General features: G+C 32.5%; 1 non-coding gene across 1 annotated transcript; it reads right to left on the minus strand.

Annotated features, from left to right (window-relative positions):
* Window positions 1–4,565: 4,565 nt before the first annotated feature.
* On the minus strand, window positions 4,566–4,717 carry LOC112861869 (small nucleolar RNA SNORA62/SNORA6 family). The gene has a single exon (XR_003223745.1). It is a non-coding gene; the product is annotated as a small nucleolar RNA SNORA62/SNORA6 family (small nucleolar RNA).
* Window positions 4,718–5,439: the final 722 nt, after the last annotated feature.

A 5,439-nucleotide genomic window follows, 5' to 3' on the forward strand; every position in this document is an offset into this window, starting at 1 on the left:
TGTCAGAGGCCTGGTAAGGATGGATATCCCAGCTCAAGAGAAAAAGAAAACTTGCCCTTCTTCCACCTTTTTGTTCCATTCCTGTCTTCAGTGGATGGGTGATGTCCTCAACTCAGCTTCCACTTTGATAAAGATGGATCTCTTTAGTCTACTGATTCAAATACTAATCTCTCTCACAGACATACCCAGGAATAATGTTTTACCAGCTCTTTGTCCCTTAGCCTAATCAATTGCCACTGAAAAGTAGCCATCTTATCATCTAAGTGCAGAAAGTATATAAGAATGGGTATAAGAAATATAACAAGAGTACATTTTTGTAAGCCAGAGGAGAATAGGGTATTACAAAAGCTCATGGAAGCTATAATAACTTGATTACAGAGGAGACCAGTGGTTGAAGCCTGAAGATATCAATCATGATCATCATGTGTGTGTGAGGGCCTTGTTTTTAGGCAGGACAGTGAGTAGCAGTGCCACTTAAAGCACAGGGAGATTTGAGAAAACTGTTTGATATTCCTCCCAACCTTAAATGTTTGATTTTTTTTTTTTTTTTGCCAGCATATACTTGGAAAGGCCTTCAGGTAAGAGGCAGATTCAAGAGTCAATATCAACAAGGAGATAAAGTGTGGTGCATCCCAGGTCAGAACCATGGAGAGAAAAAGAAGATGGATTCACAGTTCTATTAATACAGATTTAACCTTTTAAAAATTTTTACTAGTTCTAACCTGCACAATGTAAAATGAGTTCCACACAAATCTTCTTTTAAATACTTTGAGATTCCATTACCATATTGGTTATTTATAAAATAAGAATTATAAAGGACTATGACTCTCACGTTTATAGGTTCAAGTGTAAACCATTATACTTAATAAATTTTGTGCATGAATGAATCCTCATTTGAATATCTTTGGTTCAGGGTTGTTCAGAGTCCATAACTCAGAGAATATGACATGATTTCCAAGCTTCGGTTTGCTTGTCAAAGCACTCAACCATAGAGAAGAGTGGCTAATGATTTCTTGCCTAAATGTGCAATAAAATTACTAGAGATGTGAAACTCAACAACAACAAATAAAAACATTTCCTGACAGCAAAATAAATGGCTAACATACTTGAAGATGAAGACATACTTATTCAATTTGCTCTAGATTTAGCTGTGTTGCATTCAGCAGGAAGCTGTCCCAGAGCAATGAAGCTGCAGTGTACACAGATGGGTCTGCTTCTTCTGGGAACAGACATCTGTATCCATCTATGGCAGCAGATCAGCAATTTCTTCTCATCACTTTCTTGAAAATTTCTGAGTTACTTACTTTCCACCTAGAAAAGAGATATGCATTCATATTTACCTTAAATGCTTGGCATTATATTAATTGGATTGCTTTGAATCATAACTATTATTTTATTGATATGATAATATTACTTTAATATTTTTAAGTTCATTTTATCCACATTTTAATCCTGCAAGGTAGTTAGGAAGTTTTATTATATACACTGATATTTTAGGAAATGACCCAGGAAGATTAAATCATTTAGTCAGTGCTATTCAACTTATAAATTGTAAACCAAAAATTAAAAACCTAATCATTTGGTTACAAAATTATGATACAGTATTTTACTATAGATATTACTTGAGGAAAATCAATAAATCTGCACTGAAATATGACCAAAATTAGGTTAATACTGATTAAAATAAATTCATTAAAACATTTTGGTTTAATGAAAAAAAATGGTCCAATATTTTGGCCTCACCAATACCACGGTGATTTACAAATTTTCTTTCCTTTTTTGACTTTGTAGAATTGAACATGTAAGAAAAATTACAGCAGGAAGGATACAGAAGAGAGGGAGAAACCACAACTTATCTTTACTTTGCCCATGAGATAGACTTCCATTAACCAGCTAAAATTACCCTAAAAATGTGATTATGACCTATTTAAATAAACAAAAGAGTCGGGCTACATGGTAAAAAATGAAGAGAATAAAGAATAATTTGCCATTGTGCAATCTTGGAGTTTTAAGAATATGTAATGGAAAGGCAATTTGATTCTAATTGTTACTTAGGATGAGGTGAGGAAGGAAATAATTAATTATACCTTTGGGTAACTTTTATTCCTTTAAAATATCCAATTTACGACTTAAAGACATGATATACTTGCTTTAAATGTCTACATGATTTTGTATATTGTAACATTCATGACTATAATATCTTTCCCTTATTCTATCATTTTGAAGCTCCCAGACCTTTATTCTAATCTCAGTTCATATTTTGAGAACACTTTCCCAATTTATTTTACACCGCCAATGCAATCTCCTTCTTGATGTATTTTTAGTGTTCTATATCTATCTCCTAAATGACATTGTGGTTGAATGCCTATTACCATTATTATTATTATTGTCATATACTTTCTACTCCCATTGTGTATCAGCAATGCAATTCTAAGTTCCAGGTAATTTTGGCTCCCTATCCTTCTTGCCTTTGCCAGTTCTGCAGTGAGTAAAATTGTATCACTTTGGGCAAGAAAAGAGAGAAAGAATACATGTTTTACTTCATCGTTGAATCATTATTTCAGTTAACTGTAAAGCTAATCTTACCTCTGTATTTTCTCTTTTGCCATTAATAGGTTTCCAGTTATATTCAGATCAAAGCATCATAAAAAATAAACACTTACAATGTTCCAGAGACTATTCTTAGAAATTACATTACAGTGTTATTTCATTAATTCACAATGTCTCTATGAATGAGTAATAGTCATTCCCATTACTGCAATGAGGAACTGAGGCCTAGCAAGTTTATAACCTTGCCCAAAGACATACAACTATTTTTTATAATTCTTTTTTTTTTAATGTTTATTTCTTTTTGACAGAGAGAGAGAGAGAGAGAGAGAGAGACAGAGCATGAGTGGGGGAGAGGCAGAGAGAGAGGGAGACACAGAATCCAAAGCAGCCTCCAGGCTCTGAGCTGTCAGCACAGAGCCTGATGCGGGGCTTGAACTCACAGACCACGAGATCATGACCTGAGCAGAAGTCAGATGCTCAACCTATTGAGCCACCCAGGCACCCCAAAAACATACAACTATTAAGTGGCAGTAAGGATTCCAATTCAGGCAGTTTGGTGAAATATTCAAACGTTTTAAACAATATGACATATTGCTTCCATTAGCTCCCATTTTACCGTGTATTTGTGTCTATGCCTCACTTTCGTTCTTACAGTGCAGGGGATTTTTTTATTAGTGTTTATTGGTCTACACAACTCCACCATTCAGCATTGTGCTTAGAAACATAATCAATCAAAAATATAGTTATGGGTAAAGTGGGACCTGTTCTTTCTGCAAGTAAAAAATTACAAAGCAATGATTACTAGTAGAATACTTCAGTAAAAAAGAAAACTTTTACCTGGAGAAACTAAAGATTTTTTGTTTATTTCTATCCCGCCCCTTCTCCCATGGACTCTGGCCTAAACATTCTCTAGCAGTTCATAGTCATAGTTTGAAAAATCTTAGTTTACAGAAAATAACATGTGAATAGCCTGTTGATCAACTAACTACTCACCCCAGCCAAAACATTTAATAATACATTCTTCAATTAAAAAAAGCTTTAGTATGTGATAACTATGTGTTGGATGTCACGTTATGAAGTCTAAATAAAATTCCCTTTAGTACTTCCCTTTACTATTCTATATGGTCACTTGGGAAAACTTGTTAAAGATTGGCCTGAAGCAATATTCAGGTAGTGCTCCTTTATAGAGCTCAGTGTCTCACAAAAATCAGTTATAGCCATGGGATTTTGAATTATTCCTCTATAAATAATATCAGAAACAATAGTTTTAAAAGTTTTGGCTGGTTCAATGGATTTGATTTTTAGCCTTGGAAAGAATAAAAAGAAGGGAGTATAAACATTTGTGAAAAAAGAGAAACCAGTTGAATATTCAAATACAGGTTTTGCTATAAATGCAATGAATTCTAGTTCTAAAATTTAGTTGCTGATTTTGTTGATGATTCATCTTTTTGCTGAAGGCTTAAAACTATTTTTACTGACTGTGAGAGCACTATGAATTGAAGGCTTAAACTGTTATTAGCATAAATGTTTTCTTTTCCCCACTGAACTCTTATCACAGGAAATGTAATTCTTTTTACCTGAGGCATTACTTAGTAATTAAAGAAAAGTGGTTTCCTAATGCTAATTTCTGTAATAAAAAGGAAATGTATGAACACATTAAATTGGGAATTGTAGTGATAATAAAAGGTACATTTCACATGTCTCACCTAGAATTATGGTTTTCTTGCTTTCTAAAATAGAATACTAAAAAGGTGTTATGGTGTTTTCATTTTATTTTCCATGAACATAAAATTCCATGAAAAGACTAAGTATGCAATATGCTTGCCTTTATTTTTAAAATTTTTGTGAGTTTCTTTTATTTTTTCTTTAGAACTTTGTAGATTTCCACAGATATATTTCATACATATTTTGTTAGATTTTTGCCTAAGTATTTCATTTTTTAAATTTTTAAAATTGTTTTAAATTTTTAATTTTTTCTTCTTTCCTTTATTTTCATTTTTTATTTTTTTAATTTAACTTATAGCAAGAATTGCGATCAAACTCCACTCATTGGGCCAGAGCTCCTTGTGGTGTTAGCAAAAGACTGGCCCCTCATGTAGCATAGTACTTACACTTGGGAGTTCATAGTCAGCCCGCGGCCCCACTCGAAGCTCTAACAACGTGCAGATTTAATTTTTTTGTGGCAATATGAGTGGTGTTGTGTTTTTAATTTCAATGTCAACTTACTTATTGATAACATATAAGAAATTAATTAACTTTATTCACATAGACTTTGTATCCTGCAATCTTGTTCTTATTGCATATTTGTTCCAGGGTATTTTTGTTGTTTGAGATTGTCTACACAGTTATCATCTGTGGACAAAGACAGTTTTATTTCTTTCTCTAAATCTGTGTAAGTTTTATTCCTTTTCTTGTCTCATAGCATTAACTAGGACATCTAGTATGATATTAAAAAAAAGAGTAGTGCATGAACACCTTTGAGTTTTTCCTTATATTCAATAGACTAGCTTCCAGTTTCTCAAATTAAATACGTTAGCTATACAATGTTTTTGGTAGACGTTTTTAACAAATTGAGGAAGTGGCAGCTGCCCTGCTGAGTTCTCTATTGTTAGTTTTATTATATATGCACATTGGATTTTGGCAAATGCTTTTCTGCATATATTTATGTGATCATATTATTTTTTTCATAATAATAAAAATAAAACAGCATTAATACTTTCATCAATAATAGCAAAGTTTATTAAATAGTTAATATGTTTTGAAACTGGGTTAATCGTCTTCTATGGCCCATTTTACTTAATTATATTATTAAACCAATGTTTCAGATATTATTATCATCCACTTTTTAGAGATGGTGAAATCTAAGTCCATAGATGTTAAGTATCTTGC

This window comes from Puma concolor, chromosome A1 (genome assembly GCF_028749965.1).
Source record: "Puma concolor isolate L17-30 chromosome A1, mPumCon1.1.hap2, whole genome shotgun sequence".
Classification (NCBI taxonomy): domain Eukaryota; kingdom Metazoa; phylum Chordata; class Mammalia; order Carnivora; family Felidae; genus Puma; species Puma concolor.